The sequence below is a fragment of the Procambarus clarkii genome, chromosome 9, assembly GCF_040958095.1.
Source record: "Procambarus clarkii isolate CNS0578487 chromosome 9, FALCON_Pclarkii_2.0, whole genome shotgun sequence".
NCBI lineage: Eukaryota > Metazoa > Arthropoda > Malacostraca > Decapoda > Cambaridae > Procambarus > Procambarus clarkii.
In genome coordinates, this window is record NC_091158.1 from 53323367 (window position 1) to 53343991 (window position 20625).

The following is a 20625-nucleotide window of genomic DNA, read 5'->3' on the forward strand; positions in this document are numbered from 1 at the left end:
CACTGCCTGGGGTCAGCCACAGGCGGCACTGCCTGGGGTCACCACAGGCGACACTGCATGGGGTCAGCCACAGGTGGCACTGCTGAGGGTCAGCCACAGGTGGCACTGCCTGGGGTCAACCACAGGCGGCACTGCCTTGGGTCAGCCACAGGTGGTACTGCCTGGGGTCAGCCACAGGCGGCACTGCCTGGGGTCACCGCAGGCGACACTGCATGGGGTTAGCTACAGGTGGCACTGCCAGGGTCAGCCCCAGGCGGCAATGCCTGGGGTCTGCCACTGGCGGCACTGCCTGGAGTTAGCCACAGGCGGCACTGCTTGGGGTCAGCCACAGTTGTTATTGTCTGGGGTCATCTCCAGGCAGCAGTGCCTGGGGTCATCACACGTGGCACTGCCTGGGGTAATTACAGGTGGCACTGCCTGGGATCACCACAGGCGGCACTGCCTGGGGTCACCACAGGCGACACTGCCTGGGGTCACCACAGGTGGCACTGCCTTGGGTCAGCCACAGGCAACGCTACCTGGGGTCTCCACAAGTGGCATTGCCTTGGGTCAGCAGTAGGTGGCACTTCCTAGTGTCAGCCACAGGCGACACTGCCTGGGGTCACCACAGGCTGTACTGCCAGGGGTCAGCCACAGGCGGCACCTGGGATCCGCCACAGGCGACACTGCCTGGGGTCACTACAGGCGGCACTGCCTGGGGTCATCCACAGACGGCACTGCCTAGGGTCAGCCACAGATGGCACTGCCTGGGGTCAGCCACAGGTGGCAGTGCCTGGGGTCACCACTGGCAGTTCTGCCTGGGGTCAGCCACAGGTGGCAGTGCCTGGGGTCACCACTGGCAGTACTGCCTGGGGTCAACCACAGACGGCACTGCCAGTGGTCAGCAACAGGCGGCACTGCCTGGGGTCAGCTACAGGTGGCACTGCCTGGGGTCAGCCACAAGTGGTACTGCTTGGGGTCAGCCACAAGTGGTACTGCCTGGGGTCACCACAGGCGGTACGACCTGGGGTCAAAACAGGCGGCACTGCCTGGGGTCAGCCACAGGTGGCACTGCCTGGGGTCATCACAGGTGGCACTGCCTGGGATCAACACCGGCGGCACTGCCTGGGATCACCACAGGCGGCACTGTCTGGGATCACCACAGGCGGCACTGTCTGGGATCACCACATGCGGAACTGTCTGGGATCACCACAGGCGGCATTGCCTGGGGTCACCAAAGGCAGCACTGCCTGGGGTCACCAGAGGCTGTACTGCCTGGGGTCACCACAGGTGGCACTTCTTGGGGTCAGCCACAGGCGACACTGCCTGGGGTCACCACAGGTGGCACTTCTTGGGATCAGCCACAGGCGACACTGCCTGGGGTCACCACAGGTGGCACTGCCTGGGGTCACCACAGGTGGCACTACTTGGGTTCAGCCACAGGTGTCACTGCCTGGGGTCACCACAGGTGGAACTTCTTGGGGTCAGCCACAGGCGACACTGCCTGGGGTCAGCCACAGGTGGTATTGCCTGGGGTCACCACAGGCGGTACTTCCTGGGGTCAGCCACATGCGGAACTGCCTGGGGTCAGCCAAAGGTGGCACTTCCTGGGGTCAGGCACAGGGGACACTGCCTGGGGTCAGCCACAGGCGGCACTGCCTGGGGTCACCAAAGGAGGCATTGCCTGGGGTCACCACAGGCGGCACTGCCTGGGGTCACAACAGGTTACACTGCCTGGGGTCACCACAGGCGGTACTGCTTGGGGTCACAAAAGGCGGCACTGCTTGGGGTCACCACAGGCGGCACTGCCTGGGGTCAGCCACAAGTGGCACTGCCTGGGGTCAGCCACAGGAGGCACTGCCTGGGGCCACCACAGGCGGTACTGCTTGGGGTCACAACAGGCGGCACTGCTTGCGGTCACCACAGGCGGCTCTCCCGTGGGTCACCACAGGCGGCACTGCCTGGAGTCAGCCACAGGTGGCATTGCCTGGGGTCACCACAGGTGGCACTGCCTGGAGTCAGCCACAGGTGGCACTGCCTGGGGTCACCGCAGGCGGCACTGCCTGAGTCAACCACAGACGGCACTGCCAGGGGTCGCCATAGGCGGCACAGCCTGTGGTTACCACAGGCGGCACTGCCTGGGGTCACCACTGGTGTCACTGCCTGGGGTCACCACAGGCGGCATTGCCTGGGTTAACCACAGGCGGCCCTGCCTGGGGCCTCCACAGATGGCACTGCCTGAGGGACCGCAGTAGGTGGCACTGCCTTGGGTTAGCCACAGGCAGCCCTGCCTGGGGTCATCATAGGTGGCACTGCCTGGGGTCAGCCACAGGTGGCAATGCCTGGGATCACCACGGACGGTACTGCCTGGGGTCAGCCACAGGTTGCACTGCCTGGGGTCAGCCACAGGCGACGCTGCATGGGGTCAGCCACAGGCGGCACAGCTTGGGGTCACCACAGACGGCACTGCCTGGGGTCACCATAGGCGGCACTGCCTGGGGTCACCACAGGCGGCACTTCCTAGGGTCACCACAGGCAACACTGCATGGGGTCAGTTACAGGTGGCACTGCTTGGGGTCAGCCACAGGTGGCACTGCCTGGGGTCAGCCACAGGCGGCACTGCCTGGGGTCAGCCACATGTGGCACTGCCTTGGGTCAGCCACAGGTGGCACTGCCTGGGGTAAGCCACAGGGGACACTGCCTGGGGTCAGTCACATGCGGCACTGCCTGGGGTCACCACAGGAGGCACTGCCTGGGGTCAGCCACAGGCGACACTGCCTGGGGTCATCACAGGTGGTACTGCCTGGGGTCAGCCACAGGCAGCACTGCCTGGGGTCATCTCAGGCGGCACTGCCTGGGGTCACCACATGTGGCACTGTCTGGGGTCACCAAAGGCGGCATTTCCTGGGGTCACCACAGGCGGCACTGCCTGGGTTCACCAGAGGCTGTACTGCCTGGGGTCACCACAGGTGGCACTGCCTGGGGTCAGCAACAGGCGACACTCCCTTGGGTCACCACAGGTGGCACTGCCTGGGGTCAGCCACAGGTGGCACTGCCTGGAGTCAGCCGAAGGCGGCACTGCCTGGAGTCAGCCAAAGGTGGCCCTGCCTGGGTTCAGCCACAGGTGGCACTACTTGGGTTCAGCCGCAGGTGGCACTGCCTGGGGTCACCACAGACGGCACTGCCTGGGGTCAGCACAGGCGGCACCTCCTAGCGTCACCACAAACGGCACTTCCTAGCGTCCCCACAGGCAACACTGCCTGGGGTTAGCCACAGCCGGCACTGCCTGGGGTCACCACAGGCGACACTGCATGGGGTCAGCTACAGGTGGCACTACTTGGGGTCAGCCACAGGCGGCACTGCCTGGGGTCAACCACAGGCGGCACTGCCTTCGGTCAGCCACAGGTGGTACTGCCTGGGGTCAGCCACAGTCGGCACTGCCTGGGGTCACCGCAGGCGGCAATGCCTGGGGTTTGCCACAGGCGGCACTGCCTGGAGTTTGCTACAGGCGACACTGCCTGGGGTCACAACAGGTTGCAATGCCTGGGGTCAGCCACTGGCGGCACTGACTGGGGTCACAACAGGTTGCAATGCCTGGGGTCAGCCACTGGCGGCACTGACTGGGGTCAGCCACAGATGGAACTGGCTGGGGTCAGCCAAAGGTGGCACTGCCTGGGGTCAGCCACAGGTTGCACTGCCTGGGGTCAGCCAAAGGCGACGCTGCATGGGGTCAGCCACAGGCGGCACTGCTTGGGGTCACCACAGACGGCACTGCCTGGGGTCACCATAGGCGGCACTGCCTGGGGTCACCACAGGCGGCACTTCCTAGGGTCACCACAGGCAACACTGCATGGGGTCAGCCACAGGTGGCACTGCTTGGGGTCAGCCACAGGCGGCACTGCCTGGGGTCAGCCACATGCGGCACTGCCTGGGGTCAGCCACAGGTGGCACTGCCTTGGGTCAGCCACAGGTGGCACTGCCTGGGGTAAGCCACAGGGGACACTGCCTGGGGTCAGTCACAGGCGGCACTGCCTGGGGTCACCACAGGAGGCACTGCCTGGGGTCAGCCACAGGCGACACTGCCTGGGGTCATCACAGGTGGTACTGACTGGGGTCAGCCACAGGCAGCACTGCCTGGGATCATCTCAGGCGGCACTGCCTGGGGTCACCACATGTGGCACTGTCTGGGGTCACCAAAGGCATCATTTCCTGGGGTCACCACAGGCGGCACTGCCTGGGTTCACCAGAGGCTGTACTGCCTGGGGTCACCACAGGTGGCACTGCCTGGGGTCAGCAACAGGCGACACTCCCTTGGGTCACCACAGGTGGCACTGCCTGGGGTCTGCCACAGGTGGCAGTGCCTGGGGTCACCACTGGCAGTACTGCCTGGGGTCAGCCACAGGTGGCACTGCCTGGAGTCAGCCGAAGGCGGCACTGCCTGGAGTCAGCCAAAGGTGGCCCTGCCTGGGTTCAGCCACAGGTGGCACTACTTGGGTTCAGCCGCAGGTGGCACTGCCTGGGGTCACCACAGACGGCACTGCCTGGAGTTTGCCACAGGCGGCACCTCCTAGCGTCACCACAGGCGGCACTTCCTAGCGTCCCCACAGGTAACACTGCCTTTTGTCAGCCACAGCCGGCACTGCCTGGGGTTACCACAGGCGACACTGCATGGGGTCAGCTTCAGGTGGCACTACTTGGGGTCAGCCACAGGCGGCACTGCCTGGGGTCAACCACAGGCGGCACTGCCTTCGGTCAGCCACAGGTGGTACTGCCTGGGGTCAGCTACAGTCGGCACTGCCTGGGGTCACCGCAGGAGGCAATGCCTGGGGATTGCCACAGGCGGCACTGCCTGGAGTTTGCCACAGGCGGCACTGCCTGGGGTCAGCCACATGTGGCACTCCCTGGGTTCAGCCACAGGTGGCACTGCCTGGGTTCATCACAGGTGGCACTGCCTGGGATCACCACAGGCGGCATTGCGTGGGGTCAGCCACAGGCGACACTGCTTGGGGTCATCACAGGTGGCACTGCCTGGGGTCAGTCACAGGCAGCACTGCCTTGGGCCATCTCAGGCGGCACTGCCTGGGGTCACCACATGTGGCACTGTCTGGGGTCACCACAGGCGGCATTTCCTTGGGTCACTACAGGCGGCACTGCCTGGGGTCACCAGAGGCTGTACTGCCTGAGGTCACCACAGGTGGCACTGCCTGGGGTCAGTTACAGGTAGCAGTGTCTGGGGTCACCACTGGCAGTACTGCCTGGGGTCACCCACAGGCGGCACTTCCTGGGGTCACCACAGGCGGCACTGCCTGGGGTCACCACAGGCGTCACTGCCTGGGGTCACTACAGGCGGCACTGCCTGGGGTCACAACAGGTTGCACTGCCTGGGGTCACCACAGGCGGCACTGCCTGGAGTCACCACAGGCGACACTGCCTGAGGTCACAACAGGTTGCACTGCCTGGGGTCAGCAATACGTGGCATTGCCTGGGGTCAGCAACAGACGGCACTGCCTGAGGCCACCACAGGCGGCACTGACTGGGGTCACCACAGGCAGCACTGCCTGGGGTCAGTCACAGGAGGCACTGCCTGGGTCCACCACAGGCGGTACTGCTTGGGGTCACAATAGGCGGCACTGCCTGGGTTCACCACAGGCGGCGCTACCTGGGGTCACCACAGGTGGCATTGCCTGGGGTCACCACAGGTGGCACTGCCTGGGGTCACCACAGGCGGCACTGCCTGGGGTCACCACAGGCGGCACTGCCTGGGTCCACCACAGACGGCACTGCCAGGTGTCACAACAGGCGGCACTGCCTGGGGTCACCACAGGCGGCACTGCCTGGGGTCACCACATGTGGCACTGCCTTGGGTCAGCCACAGGCGACACTGCCTGGGGTCACCACAGGTGGCACTGCCTGGGTCAGCCACAGGTGGCACTGCCTGGGGTCACCACAGGCGGTACTGCCTGGGGTCAGCCTCAGGTGGAACTGCCTGGGGTCAGCCACAGGTGGCACTCCCGGGGGTCAGCCACAGGGGACACTGCCTGGGGTCAGCCACAGGCGGCACTGCCTGGGGTCACCACAGGCGGCACTGCCTGGGGTCACCACAGGCGGCACTGCCTGGGGTCACTACAGGCGGCACTGCCTGGGGTCATAACAGGTTACACTGCCTGGGGTCACCAGAGGCGGCACTGCCTGGGGTCACAACAGGTTGCACTGCCTGGGGTCAGCTATAGGTGGCACTGTCTGGGGTCTCCACAGGTGGCACTGCTTGGGGTCACAACAGGTGGCACTGCGTGGGGTCAGCCATAGGTGGCACTGCCTGGGGTCAGCCATAGGTGGCACTTTCTGGGATCACCACAGGTGGCATTGCTTTGGATCACCACAGGCGGCACTGCCTGGGGTCTCCAGAGGCTGTACTGCCTGGGATCACCACAGGTGGCACTGCCTGGGTCAGCCACAGGTGGCATTGCCTGGGGTCACCACATGTGACACTGCCTGGGGTCAGCCACAGGCGGCACTGCCTGGGGTCACCAAATGAGGCACTGCCTGGGGTCACCACAGGTGGTACTGCCTGGGGTCACAACAGGTTGGAATGCCTGGGGTCAGCCACAGGCGGCACTGCCTGGGGTCAGCCACAGGCGGCACTGCCTGGGGTCACAACAGGTTGCAATGCCTGGGGTCAGCCACTGGCGGCACTGACTGGGGTCAGCCACAGGCGGAACTGGCTGGGGTCAGCCAAAGGTGGCACTGCCTGGGGTCAGCCACAGGAGGCACTGCCTGAGTCCACCACAGGCGGTACTGCTTGGGGTCACAACAGGCGGCACTGCCTGGGGTCACCACAGGCGGCAATCCCGTGGGTCACCACAGGCGGCACTGACTGGGGTTACCACAGACGGCAATGCCTGGGGTCAGCCACAGGTGGCAGTGCCTGGGATCACCACTGGCAGTACTGCCTGGGGTCAGCCACAGGTGGCATTGCCTGGAGTCAGCCAAATGTGGCCCTGCCTGGAGTCAGCCAAAGGTGGCACTGCCTGGGTTCAGCGACAGGTGGCACTGCCTGGAGTCAGCCAAATGCGGCACTGCCTGGGTTCAGCCACAGGTGGCACTACTTGGGTTCAGCCGCAGGTGGCACTGCCTGGGGTCACCACAGACGGCACTGCCTGGGGTCACCACAGGCGGCATGGCCTGGGGTCACCACAGGCGGCACTTCCTAGCGTCACCACAGGCAACACTGCCGGGGTCAGCCACAGGCGGCACTGCCTGGGGTCACCACAGGCGACACTGCATGGGGTCAGCCACAGGTGGCACTGCTTGGGGTCAGCCACAGGTGGCACTGCCTGGGGTCAACCACAGGCGGCACTGCCTTGGGTCAGCCACAGGTGGTACTGCCTGGTGTCAGCCACAGGCGGCACTGCCTGGGGTCACCGCAGGCGACACTGCATGGGGTTAGCTACAGGTGGCACTGCCAGGGTCAGCCCCAGGCGGCAATGCCTGGGGTCAGCCACTGGCGGCACTGCCTGGAGTTAGCCACAGGCGGCACTGCTTGGGGTCAGCCTCAGGTGTCACTGCCTGGGTTCAGCCACAGCTGGCACTACTTGGGTTAAGCCATAGGTGGCACTGCTTGCGTTCATCACAGGTGGCATTTCCTGGGGTCACCACAGGCGGCACTGCCTGGGGTCACCAGAGGCTGTACTGCCTGGGGTCACCACAGGTGGCACTGCCTGGGGTCAGCAACAGGCGACACTCCCTTGGGTCACCACAGGTGGCACTGCCTGGGGTCAGTTACAGGTGGCATTGCCTGGGGTCAGCACAGGCGGCACTTCCTAGCGTCACCACAGGCGGCACTTCCTAGCGTCACCACAGGCAACACTGCCTGGGGTCAGCCACAGGCGGCACTGCCTGGGGTCACCACAAGCGACACTGCATGGGGTCAGCCACAGGTGGCACTGCTTGGGGTCAGCCACAGGCGGCACTGCCTGGGGTCAACTACAGGCTACACTGCCTTCGGTCAGCCACAGGTGGTACTGCCTGGGGTCAGCCACAGGCGGCACTGCCTGGGGTCACCGTAGGCGACACTGCATGGGGTTAGATACAGGTGGCACTGCCAGGGACAGCCCCAGGCGGCAATGCCTGGGGTCAGCCACAGGCGGCACTGCCTGGAGTTAGCCACAGGCGGCACTGCCTGGGGTCAGCCAAAGGTGGCACTGCCTGGGTTCAGCCACAGGTGGCACAACTTGGGTTCAGCCATTGGTGGCAATGCATGCGTTCATCACAGGTGGCACTGTCTGGGATCACTACAGGCGGCATTGCCTGGGGTCACCCACAGGCGACACTGCCTGGGGTCATCACAGGTGGCACTGCCTGGGGTCAGCCACAGGCAGCACTGCCTGGGGTCATCTCAGGCGGCACTGCCTGGGGTCACCACATGTGGCACTGTCTGGGATCGCCACAGGCGGCATTTCCTGGGGTCACTACAGGCGGCACTGCCTGGAGTCACCAGAGGCTGTACTGCCTGGGGTCAGCCACAGGTGGCACTGCCTGGAGTCAGCCAAAGGCGGCACTGCCTGGGGTCAACCACAGGCGGCACTGCCTGGGGTCACCACAGGCGGCACTTCCTGGGGTCACCACAGGCGGCACTGCCTGGGATCACAACACGTGGCACTGCCTGGGGTCAGCCACAGGTGGCACTGCCTAAGGGTCACCACAGGCGTCACTGCCTGGGGTCACAACAGGTTGCACTGCCTGGGGTCACCACAGGCGGCACTGCCTGAGGTCACAACAGGTTGCACTGCCTGGGGTCAGCAATACGTGGCACTGCCTGGGGTCAGCAACAGGCGGCACTGCCTGAGGCAACCACAGGCGGCACTGACTGGGGTCACCACAGGCGGCACTGCCTGGAGTCAGCCACAGGAGGCACTGCCTGGGGTCACTACAGGCGGTACTGACTGGAGTCAGCCACAGGAGGCACTGCCTGGGGTCAGCCACAGGAGGCACTGCCTGGGGCCACCACAGGCGGCACTGACAGGGGGTCAGCCACAGGAGGCACTGCCTGGGGTCAGCCACAGGAGGCACTGCCTGGGGTCACTACAGGCGGTACTGACTGGAGTCAGCCACAGGAGGCACTGCCTGGGGTCAGCCACAGGAGGCACTGCCTGGGGCCACCACAGGCGGCACTGACAGGGGGTCAGCCACAGGAGGCACTGCCTGGGGTCAGCCACAGGAGGCACTGCCTGGGGCCACCTCAGGCGGTACTGCTTGGGGTCACAATAGGCGGCACTCCCGGGGGTCACCACAGGCGGCACTACCTGGGGTCACCACAGGTGGCATTGCCTGGGGTCACCACAGGTGGCACTGCCTGGGGTCACCACAGGCGGCACTGCCTGGGGTCACCACAGGCGGCACTGCCTGGGTCCACCACAGACGGCACTGCCAGAGGTCACAACAGGCGGCACTGCCTGGGGTCACCACAGGCGGCACTGCCTGGGGTCACCACAGGCGGCACTGCCTAGAGTCAGCCACAGGCGGCACTGCCTGGGTCCACGACAGACGGCACTGCCAGGGGTCACAACAAGCGGCACTGCCTGGGGTCACCACAGGCGGCACTGTCTGGGGTCACCACAGGCTGCACTGCCTGAGGTCACCACAGCCTGCGGTCACCACCGGCGGCACTGCCTGGGGTCACCACAGGTGGCACTGCCTGGGGTCACCACAGGCGGCACTCCCAGGGGTCACCACAGGCGGCACTGCCTTGGTTAACCAGAGGCGGCACTGCCTGGGGTCTCCACAGGTGGCACTGCCTGAGGGTCCGCCACAGGCGGCATTGCCTGGGGTCACCACAGGCGTCACTGCCTGGGCCCACCACCATCGTCGAGGTGTATGTATGTCTGAGAACAGTTGAAGGGGTAAATATTGTGAGTAGAGGATCCTGTTATATATTGTAGACTGGAACTACATGTTTAGGTGAATAATAATAAGAACCCAATTTTGGATCAACCAGAGTATACCTGGCAACGAGCTGTCTCTGTGTCTGGATCAATTGTGATAGTGGAAGAGTTAAGGTGTCAACTCGGGCAGGAGGGATAGTATTTGACACTTCAAGGCGTGTCACGTCATTGACAGTGACTGTTGGGTGTGTGTTTAATAGTAACACATTTCTGTTAGGTTGTCACCATCTAGTCCAGTAACAGTGTCTTAGTGACACAGGGGAGTTATATTTACATAAGAACTTTTGGAGTCTTTGTGATATGCTAAAGTTGAGTTCTTTAAGGATATCTTAGTGACACGTAGGTAAGTTTTGTACGTTATGGATGTCTTAGTGACACGTAGGTAAGTTTTGTACGTTATGGATGTCTTAGTGACACGTAGGTAAGTTTTGTACGTTATGGATGTCTTAGTGACACGTAGGTAAGTTTTGTACGTTATGGATGTCTTAGTGACACGTAGGTAAGTTTTATACGTTATGGATGTCTTAGTGACACGTAGGTAAGTTGTGTACCTTACGGATGTCTTAGTGACACGTATGTAAGTTGTGTACCTTATGGAGTCTTAGTGATACATAGGTAAGTTGTGTACCTTATAATAAGGGGCCAATAAAATGGAAAATGAAAGTTGTTCAATGTCAACCACAATTTTTTTGCTAGTTGTATATAAAAAGGGCTGCACTTGTTCCCAGTTTCAGTACTGCAACCTAAATAGAAAGGAAGATTTAATTTTGTGTTTTTTTTTTAACGAATATTGCATATTTCAACGCGACATGAAGCAAACACACCTTTCAGATATAATCATTCTATGACACTTTTCTGACACATTAGCATATAATATAGGATCTGTAGCCGGGGATTTTTCAAAACATCTTTAGTTCTTCTAATCCAAATTGTCAAAGTTCCTGCCCAAAAAGTATGCAAATATATCATGTTTATTGCTATTATAAAACCAATAAATGAACTTAGGGAAACAAAACAAATTTTAGAGGCATAAACTTTACATATAAGGCTTAAGTTTCTTGTAAATTGAATAAAAATGAAAGAGTTTCAAGTCGTTTATGTTACTAGAGTAATAAATCATTAAAATATTAAAGTCTAAGGTGCTGCCATCTGTGGCTGAGGTTGGCACCAACCAATTACCTCCACAATTGACACCGTTACAGATAGGCATATCTGACGCACCGATACAGATAGTGCAGTCAGGTGTATAAGTTTCATGCAAATTGTCCGATAACCAAATAATAAAAAAAATAATATAAAAATAAATAAATGAAAAAAATTAATAATTTTTTTTTAATAAAAATAATTATAATTTAGTGATTCATAGCTAAGTTGTGTACCTTATGGAGTCTTAGTGATTCATTGGTAAGTTGTGTACCTTATGGAGTCTTAGTGGCACATAGGTAAGTTGTGTACCTTATGGAGTCTTAGTGACACGTAGATAACTTGTACACCTTATGGATATCTTACTGACACGTAGGAAAGTTTACCTTATGGATGTCTTTGTGACAAGTAGGTAAGTTGTGTACTGTGGGGGGGGGAGGGATTACCAGCCAGCTTTTAGACTATGTGTTGGAGCGCAAGTCGCCAGGTTGCACTCTGACACGAGTGCACCAAAGTGCACTCACTCTAGATTCTGTAGTTCTTCATAGACATCTCTTGTTTGATGTATATGAAGAACATTGACCCAGGACTGTTCAGTAAGACTATGGAGGCCGCCGATGCTTTTCTGTGAGAAGAGGTGCAGCTATTATCATGTATTTAATATTTAAGTGTATGTAGAGAGGAGAAACAGGTATTGGTGGTGGTAGTAGAACCAACTGTTCTAGTCGCTTGTGTAAACACCAGGTCTCCCAGTACTAACGTCACAAGGCACCACGTGACTGAAGGTAGCCTTGTGATTCGTGGAGCATCTCATTGCATCCATAGGCCTAGCTGCTGATTGGTCAACTCGTAGAACAGAGGGAAAAAGCATGGCCCACTCCTGCCCTGCCCTGGGTAGACATTCAGCCCCATGTTGCTGTGTTTGTCAGACATGTTTTCTCGTGGTTCGACCAAACGACGAGAAATACTGTCTAGGGGGACAGTTAGTAACTCATTTATCATTGTTCTGTCATTGCGGGTTCATCAAGCAGAATCTGGGATTGCGCCGATAGGAATTACGATAATTTAATAGTGAAAGGAAGCAGAATATATACTGTAACTCACCACGAGATCACACACAGTGTAAGGCAGACTTCTTTATTGTGCATCTGCTCATATTGTGACCATCTGTCAACCTAGTGTGACACGCAGTAATCTGAAGGGATCAGAGACTGTGCCCAGTAGCTGCGAATACGTTACTTAGGGAAATAGTTTGGCTTCAGCCAGTTCTGGCGGACATAGAAATTCCCGCCCAATCCGTTGGACCAGCCCGAGTAACTTGAACACAAGGTTGCCATCAGAGTAAAGCACCACACGGTGCACCACTTGTGCTAACTCTCTCTTCCTCACAAGAGCTGAGGGGCAGCTCACTATCGTTTGAGCGATAAAATAATGCTCTCGTGTGTGGGGAGCCATCCCACGCGAGTCTTGTTAGTTGAGGGAACCTGCACAGTTCGCCTTGCCGCGCCACACCGTGCTGCGTCAGACTCGTCATCACATGTGGCAGTGTCCAAACAGCAAACATTGTGCTGAGGAGGCCTGGTCGAGGACCGGGCCGCAGATACTCTAAGCCCCGAAACTATCTCAAGGTAACCTGAAGGTAAGGTAACCTGAGCAGCACCCCGTTTCAATACCGGGTCACACTACACATGGTCTCCTATAACAACGTGAGGAGGAAGTTTGGTTGAACTTCAGTCAACTGCCGTATTCAGTGTCAGTATGTATGGGAGAAGTGTGCTTGAGATGGCCGGTCTTAAGTGATTACTCATATTTCTGTATTTGGTGCTGAAGTTTTTTTGGTTGATGTTAAGTCAACTTCCGGTAGAACGTTTTCCTAGAGCACCTGGTTAGGTGAAGGAAGCATAGTCGAGGAAGACACACCTGTAAAGAGCGACCATAGTACGGTGGATGGAACTACTGTGATAAGGTAGTTAATGCTGTGTATGTAATACACCAGGGAACTCAATTATAGTCAGAGGTACAATTATGTTAGTGATTTTTTCAGTTCAATGTTATACCGTTCTGTGTAGGGAATTCCATGAACGTGTTTTCTAAATCCAAGGAAAACCAGTGATTCAAGAGAGGTAATGGGTTATCTGTTGTCATACCCTGTGTAAGAATTACTGTGTTTATTGATTAATATTCTTATGATTATTAATTACGATTGTGTTGTGTTGTGATTTGTTGTGCAGTGTGATAGATTAGCACTGAGTAGTGAAGCAACATGTTGCTGTGTTTTGCTTGTCTGCGTGACAAGTACTTGATGTGATCTTTACTTGGTAATTAAGGGTTCAGTGAAAAGTAATTAAGGGTAATTAATGTCATAAAGTGAAGTGACATAGTTTTGTTTGGCAAGCTGTCGTGAGTGACAGTGTTGTGGTAACGTAATTCGTTCTCGATTAATTATGTGTCCGTTTGACAGTAATTAATGCAATTACTCACTGAGTGTTAAATTGGTCAGAGTGACTGAGTAGTTATGATTGCGAATTATTGTTTTGATTTATTTGATTGTCTGAGATACAAGATTATGATTAACGTAGATTACCTTTGCTGATGACCTTCCGGTTGACAGTAAATTAACATATTTAATTACCAAGTAGTTCAGTAGTTCAGTTTTTCATTATATAAGCCTGAAGTGGCACAGATTAGAATCTGTTGCCATTCTAAGAGTGACAAAGGAGATGGACTCTTGCTAAACTTGCTGTCTAGATAGCTGTCTTTAAGCACTGTGATTCGCCGAGTTTATCGTGACATTCCCAGTGTGCATAAGATCATTTGTTTGCCTTTTCCTTTTGGTAAAACGATAAAATCCCTTTCCTGAACACGTACATGTAAAAAAATATAAAAAATTCCACTTACTTTGGCTGTGGGGACGTGGAGAAGGGAGCGTCATGGGCTGGTCGCTTGTGGGTGAAGTTCAGGAGGCGGTCACATGGGTCATTCAATACTGCGAAGTGCAACATATATATTTTCAATTATTTGTTCAATGTATTTCCAATGCAGTTTTATTTGTTTTGTTTTATCATATATGATGAATATTTGTTTCCTTTACAATATGTGAACCGTAGAACGTTCATAATGTTCCATGGAACTGTGATACATGTGTCAGTAATGTGTCCAAAATAAATGTTTATTGTCGCAATATTATGTGTTAAAAATTCACCAAAATTTCAATATGTACAGTTTCACACACAATTTACGCAGTAACACACTGTATTACACACTCAGTACTTCGGAAGTGAGTGATAATCAACGAAGTAGTCCATGGTACACAGCGCGACTTCGCTCTTGTTGCACCAGGTACAGATAGATTTTCGCTTCCTGATTCTTCGTTCTGTGTGCTTGAAAATAAAGCACTCGCGTACACCCTTGGCTTTAGTACTTGTAGGTTGTATGTAGCCAAGCTTGTAAAGCATAAGGTAGTATTGAAAAGATTATAGGAAAAGGTCAATTTTAAGGAAGTCTTGGAAAGATTGCTTTGTAAGGTGCCTCACGGGAAGAGATTCAGGTATTCTGGAAGAGACTCAGTCATTCCGGAAGAGATTCGGTTATTCTAGAAAATATCTATGGAAAACACCACCATGGAAGCTGCTAACACTGTTCATCTATGCTACTTGTATCAGATGCATCATTACTAGAACCCAGAAAACGATTCATCTATGTACATTTATACAAATTGGAGATGACATGGGTGGGCCAGGGTGGCTCTCAGAGCTACAACAGGATACGCTCGATATATCGTCCTCATCAGTGCTGTATCACTTGCATCCGACCTTTGTGTTAGGTCCTTATTGCGCCAAGCATCATAAATATCATAACCCATATGTTCTTCAGACAATAAGGTCTGAATTTCACCGACAGAGCGCGATTTTTCAACACCAAGTCGGACAGGTGTTTGGGAGCCAGAGGCGCGTGCACCACCCATGGTTGCTCACTCAGTACATACCCAGCCAGCAGCCCAAGGACATTCTGGTATTTTTTTCCAAGATGGCTGCCTCTCACTGGAGGTTCCAATTGTCCATTTCCTGCACAATCTACCACGCACGCATTTTGAATGGGTTGGAAATGTTAAAAAGGTGTTTTCTTGGTTGGCGCTGTTTCACACTGACCGAGTTTTCTTGGTTGGCGCAGCACAATGGTTAAGTGTCACGGAAGAACATTAATGTAACGTCAAGATTGTTGTGCTGTGTATTGGATTTAGTTCTTTATGAATAAATGGTCATTGTTGGCAAAAGAATAGTGTCTCTATGTCAATACCTTCCAATATTATTGTCCCACACATGTTGCAACATATTGAACTGTTCTTGCAAACTTTAATGAAGGCCTGCTTCTGGATTCGAACCTGATCCATAGCCACACATATAAAATATAATTTGGTGTGAGAACTTGTGAGCGACCCTTATCATTGCACTAAGCACTTGAGAAGATCAATTACCTATTGGATAAGGGTCCTAGTTGTTTTTGAACCCTTGTGGCTGCTCCCTCAGTTTATTTCAGTTTAAAACTATTTAATCTAGTCTGGCACTTAACGTGCCAGACTGAATTTGAGAAGGCATCGGGCAAGGGAGTCCAATGGTGGGGATGACGAGGGGACGGGGGAGTTTGGGATGGTGGGGACGAGATGGGGGGAATGGAGAATGGTGGGGAGGATGAGGGGACAAGGGAGAGGGTAATGGTGTGGAAGGACGAGGGGACGGGGGAGGTTGGGATGGTGGAGACGAGGAGATGAGGGGAATGGAGAATGGTGGGGAGGATGAGGGGACAAGGGAGAGGGTAATGGTGTGGAAGGACGAGGGGACGGGGGAGGTTGGGATGGTGGAGACGAGGAGATGAGGGGAATGGAGAATGGTGGGGAGGACAAAGGGGCAGGGAAGGTTGCTGTGGCTGGGTACTGCTAGTACTCTCATAAACCCTATCTAGGCTACCTATCTAGTATTACATAGTGCACATTACTAATAAAAGAATATAAAGCAGTCGGATACTCAAGTACTCGTGTTCTTGAGGGGGTTGCTGTGGCCGTTCACTAGGATAGAGTAAGTTTTCTATCGTGCGTGACGTGTGTCGCAATTCTCAAGGAGCTCTTGTTTCGTGTCTGTGTTTACAAGTTTAGTGATGTACGTGACGCCAGCCTCAATCCACAGGGGTGATGTCCTAAAATGTTTTTCTGGTTCTATTTATGATTTCATTTAACAGTAACAAGGGAGCTAAGCTATACTTTGTTGTGTATTTAATTATATTCAGTCCAAGTGAATACTATTTTATTAAGTTTAAACACTAGACTGAAGTTTTAAAAGAAATGAGATATAATATTTTACGTGCTGTGTGATGACGTCACGAAATCTCATTCTCTGATTTTTTTATGGGGTAACTATAATGTTAACGTGTGTGTCGGATTTCCGACAGTTGTTGGCTAACTTGATTAGAGTGTGTAGTTTTTCGGGATGTGACTCTGGTACCTCCTGGGCTGGTGACATTCACACATCTATCTCGCACGAGTGCCACTAGGTTAGATTTGATTAACATTCACAGGTTATCGTGTGAGGTTCGTGAAACACGAATGTTGCCAATCATCTTTATGTATCATTGTTTGGTGCTAGATAGCTTGTCTAGGTTCGGTATGGATAACTATGGACATAGCTGGTGGAGGCTGAACTGTGGCTTGCTGAATAAAAGTAATGTTCTTGGGGAGTTTTGAGTGTTGTGCCATTTGCTATGATATAGGAAGAAAGAGTTACATTATGTGTTGGATTGGTGGGACTGTTAAAGTTGAATGTCGGAAGTAACTTCATACTCATTCGAAACGAGTGACTGGAAATTAGTACAGGATGAACAATGTGTATGATGCAATGTCAGTTGGAGCAGTTACATTGTACTGTCGATCCTGGTAGTGAGTGTTTTGATGAAATTTCCTTCCATGAAGAGTGACTAGCGAAATTGAGGTGAAAACTTACCCGGATCTTACATAGAGAGGATTCTGGGAGTTCTTCTACTAGCATGCCCGGCCTGAAGCTAGGCTTGACTTGTAAGAGTTAGATCTAACAAATTGTTGCTTGAAGCGGCTTGCAGGTCAACATATCTTCTACAGCCAGTTTGGTGCGGTACTTCTTACAAAAAACTGTCGTTTTTTTTCTTAAATATTTCCACATCTATTCTGGCAATATTTCTTACACTTGCTGGGAGGATATTGAACAACCGTGGACTTCTGATGTTCCTGCAGTGTTCTCTGATTAGGCCTGTGGCATCTCTACTGTTCATTGGCTTTATTCTGCATATCCTGCCAAGTCGTTCGCTTCAATATGTCGTTAATTTTCTGTGCAAATTTGTGACTTGGCTAACCATGTATTGAAGAGGGAACAGAATATTGAACAGTTCTTAAGGAGGCTTAGCACAAGTGATTTGAACAGCATGAACATTGTGATGGATCCCTGAATGTGACTGTTTTTTAATCCATTCTATCATTTTTCTAGCTGACACAATATTTGTTTCATTATGCTTCCTAAATGTTAGATCGTCAGACATCATCATTCCCAGATCCTTTACATGCTGCTTTCCTATTATGGGTAGGTCTGATTGTGTCTTGTTTCAAGTATTTCATTGAAGGTTTTAACTTTATCTATCCCGAAGTAAATGGAATTCATCACTGGTAAACATCGCGTTATTGTTTGCTGCCCAATCGACAATATTATTAATATTAGCATGATTTTTTTCAGTTTTTAACACAAGAAATTTTCATGCTGAATTTTGTGTCATCTGCAAAAGATGACATGAAGCTGGCATTTGCATTTTTGTCTATAAATATATATTTATTTATTTATTATTATTTATAGAAGGTACGATGGGTTTATGTACCCAAGAAGGTACGATGGGTTTATGAGAGTACTAGCAGTACCCAGCCACAGCAACCTTCCCTGCCCCTTTGTCCTCCCCACCATTCTCCATTCCCCTCATCTCCTCGTCTCCACCATCCCAACCTCCCCCGTCCCCTCGTCCTTCCACACCATTACCCTCTCCCTTGTCCCCTCATCCTCCCCACCATTCTCCATTCCCCTCATCTCCTCGTCTCCACCATCCCAACCTCCCCCGTCCCCTCGTCCTTCCACACCATTACCCTCTCCCTTGTCCCCTCATCCTCCCCACCATTCTCCATTCCCCCCATCTCGTCCCCACCATCCCAAACTCCCCCGTCCCCTCGTCATCCCCACCATTGGACTCCCTTGCCCGATGCCTTCTCAAATTCAGTCTGGCACGTTAAGTGCCAGACTAGATTAAATAGTTTTAAACTGAAATAAACTGAGGGAGCAGCCACAAGGGTTCAAAAACAACTAGGACCCTTATCCAATAGGTAATTGATCTTCTCAAGTGCTTAGTGCAATGATAAGGGTCGCTCACAAGTTCTCACACCAAATTATATTTTATATGTGTGGCTATGGATCAGGTTCGAATCCAGAAGCAGGCCTTCATTAAAGTTTGCAAGAACAGTTCAATATGTTGCAACATGTGTGGGACAATAATATTGGAAGGTATTGACATAGAGACACTATTCTTTTGCCAACAATAACCATTTATTCATAAAGAACTAAATCCAATACACAGCACAACAATCTTGACGTTACATTAATGTTCTTCCGTGACACTTAACCATTGTGCTGCGCCAACCAAGAAAACTCGGTCAGTGGGAAACAGCGCCAACCGAGAAAACACCTTTTTAACATTTCCAACCCATTCAAAATGCGTGCGTGGTAGATTGTGCAGGAAATGGACAATTGGAACCTCCAGTGAGAGGCAGCCATCTTGGAAAAAAAAATACCAGAATGTCCTTGGGCTGCTGGCTGGGTTAGTACTGAGTGAGCAACCATGGGTGGTGCACGCGCCTCTGGCTCCCAAACACCTGTCCGACTTGGTGTTGAAAAATCGCGCTCTGTCGGTGAAATTCAGACCTTATTGTCTGAAGAACATATGGGTTATGATATTTATGATGCTTGGCGCAATAAGGACCTAACACAAAGGTCGGATGCAAGTGATACAGCACTGATGAGGACGATATATCGAGCGTATCCTGTTGTAGCTCTGAGAGCCACCCTGGCCCACCCATGCCATCTCCAATTTGTATAAATGTACATAGATGAATCGTTTTCTGGGTTCTAGTAATGATGCATCTGATACAAGTAGCATAGATGAACAGTGTTAGCAGCTTCCATGGTGGTGTTTTCCATAGATATTTTCTAGAATAACCGAATCTCTTCCGGAATGACTGAGTCTCTTCCAGAATACCTGAATCTCTTCCCGTGAGGCACCTTACAAAGCAATCTTTCCAAGACTTCCTTACAAATTGACCTTTTCCTATAATCTTTTCAATACTACCTTATGCTTTACAAGCTTGGCTACATACAACCTACAAGTACTAAAGCCAAGGGTGTACGCGAGTGCTTTATTTTCAAGCACACAGAACGAAGAATCAGGAAGCGAAAATCTATCTGTACCTGGTGCAACAAGAGCGAAGTCGCGCTGTGTACCATGGACTACTTCGTTGATTATCACTCACTTCCGAAGTACTGAGTGTGTAATACAGTGTGTTACTGCGTAAATTGTGTGTGAAACTGTACATATTGAAATTTTGGTGAATTTTTAACACATAATATTGCGACAATAAACATTTATTTTGGACACATTACTGACACATGTATCACAGTTCCATGGAACATTATGAACGTTCTACGGTTCACATATTGTAAAGGAAACAAATATTCATCATATATGATAAAACAAAACAAATAAAACTGCATTGGAAATACATTGAACAAATAATTGAAAATATATATGTTGCACTTCGCAGTATTGAATGACCCATGTGACCGTCTCCTGAACTTCACCCACAAGCGACCAGCCCATGACGCTCCCTTCTCCACGTCCCCACAGCCAAAGTAAGTGGAATTTTTTATATTTTTTTACATGTACGTGTTCAGGAAAGGGATTTTATCGTTTTACAAAAAGGAAAAGGCAAACAAATGATCTTATGCACACTGGGAATGTCACGATAAACTCGGCGAATCACAGTGCTTAAAGACAGCTATCTAGACAGCAAGTTTAGCAAGAGTCCATCTCCTTTGTCACTCTTAGAATGGCAACAGATTCTAATCTGTGCCACTTCAGGCTTATATAATGAAAAACTGAACTACTGAACTAATTGGTAATTAAATATGTTAATTTACTGTCAACCGGAAGGTCATCAGCAAAGGTAATCTACGTTAATCATAATCTTGTATCTCAGACAATCAAATAAATCAAAACAATAATTCGCAATCATAACTACTCAGTCACTCTGACCAATTTAACACTCAGTGAGTAATTGCATTAATTACTGTCAAACGGACACATAATTAATCGAGAACGAATTACGTTACCACAACACTGTCACTCACGACAGCTTGCCAAACAAAACTATGTCACTTCACTTTATGACATTAATTACCCTTAATTACTTTTCACTGAACCCTTAATTACCAAGTAAAGATCACATCAAGTA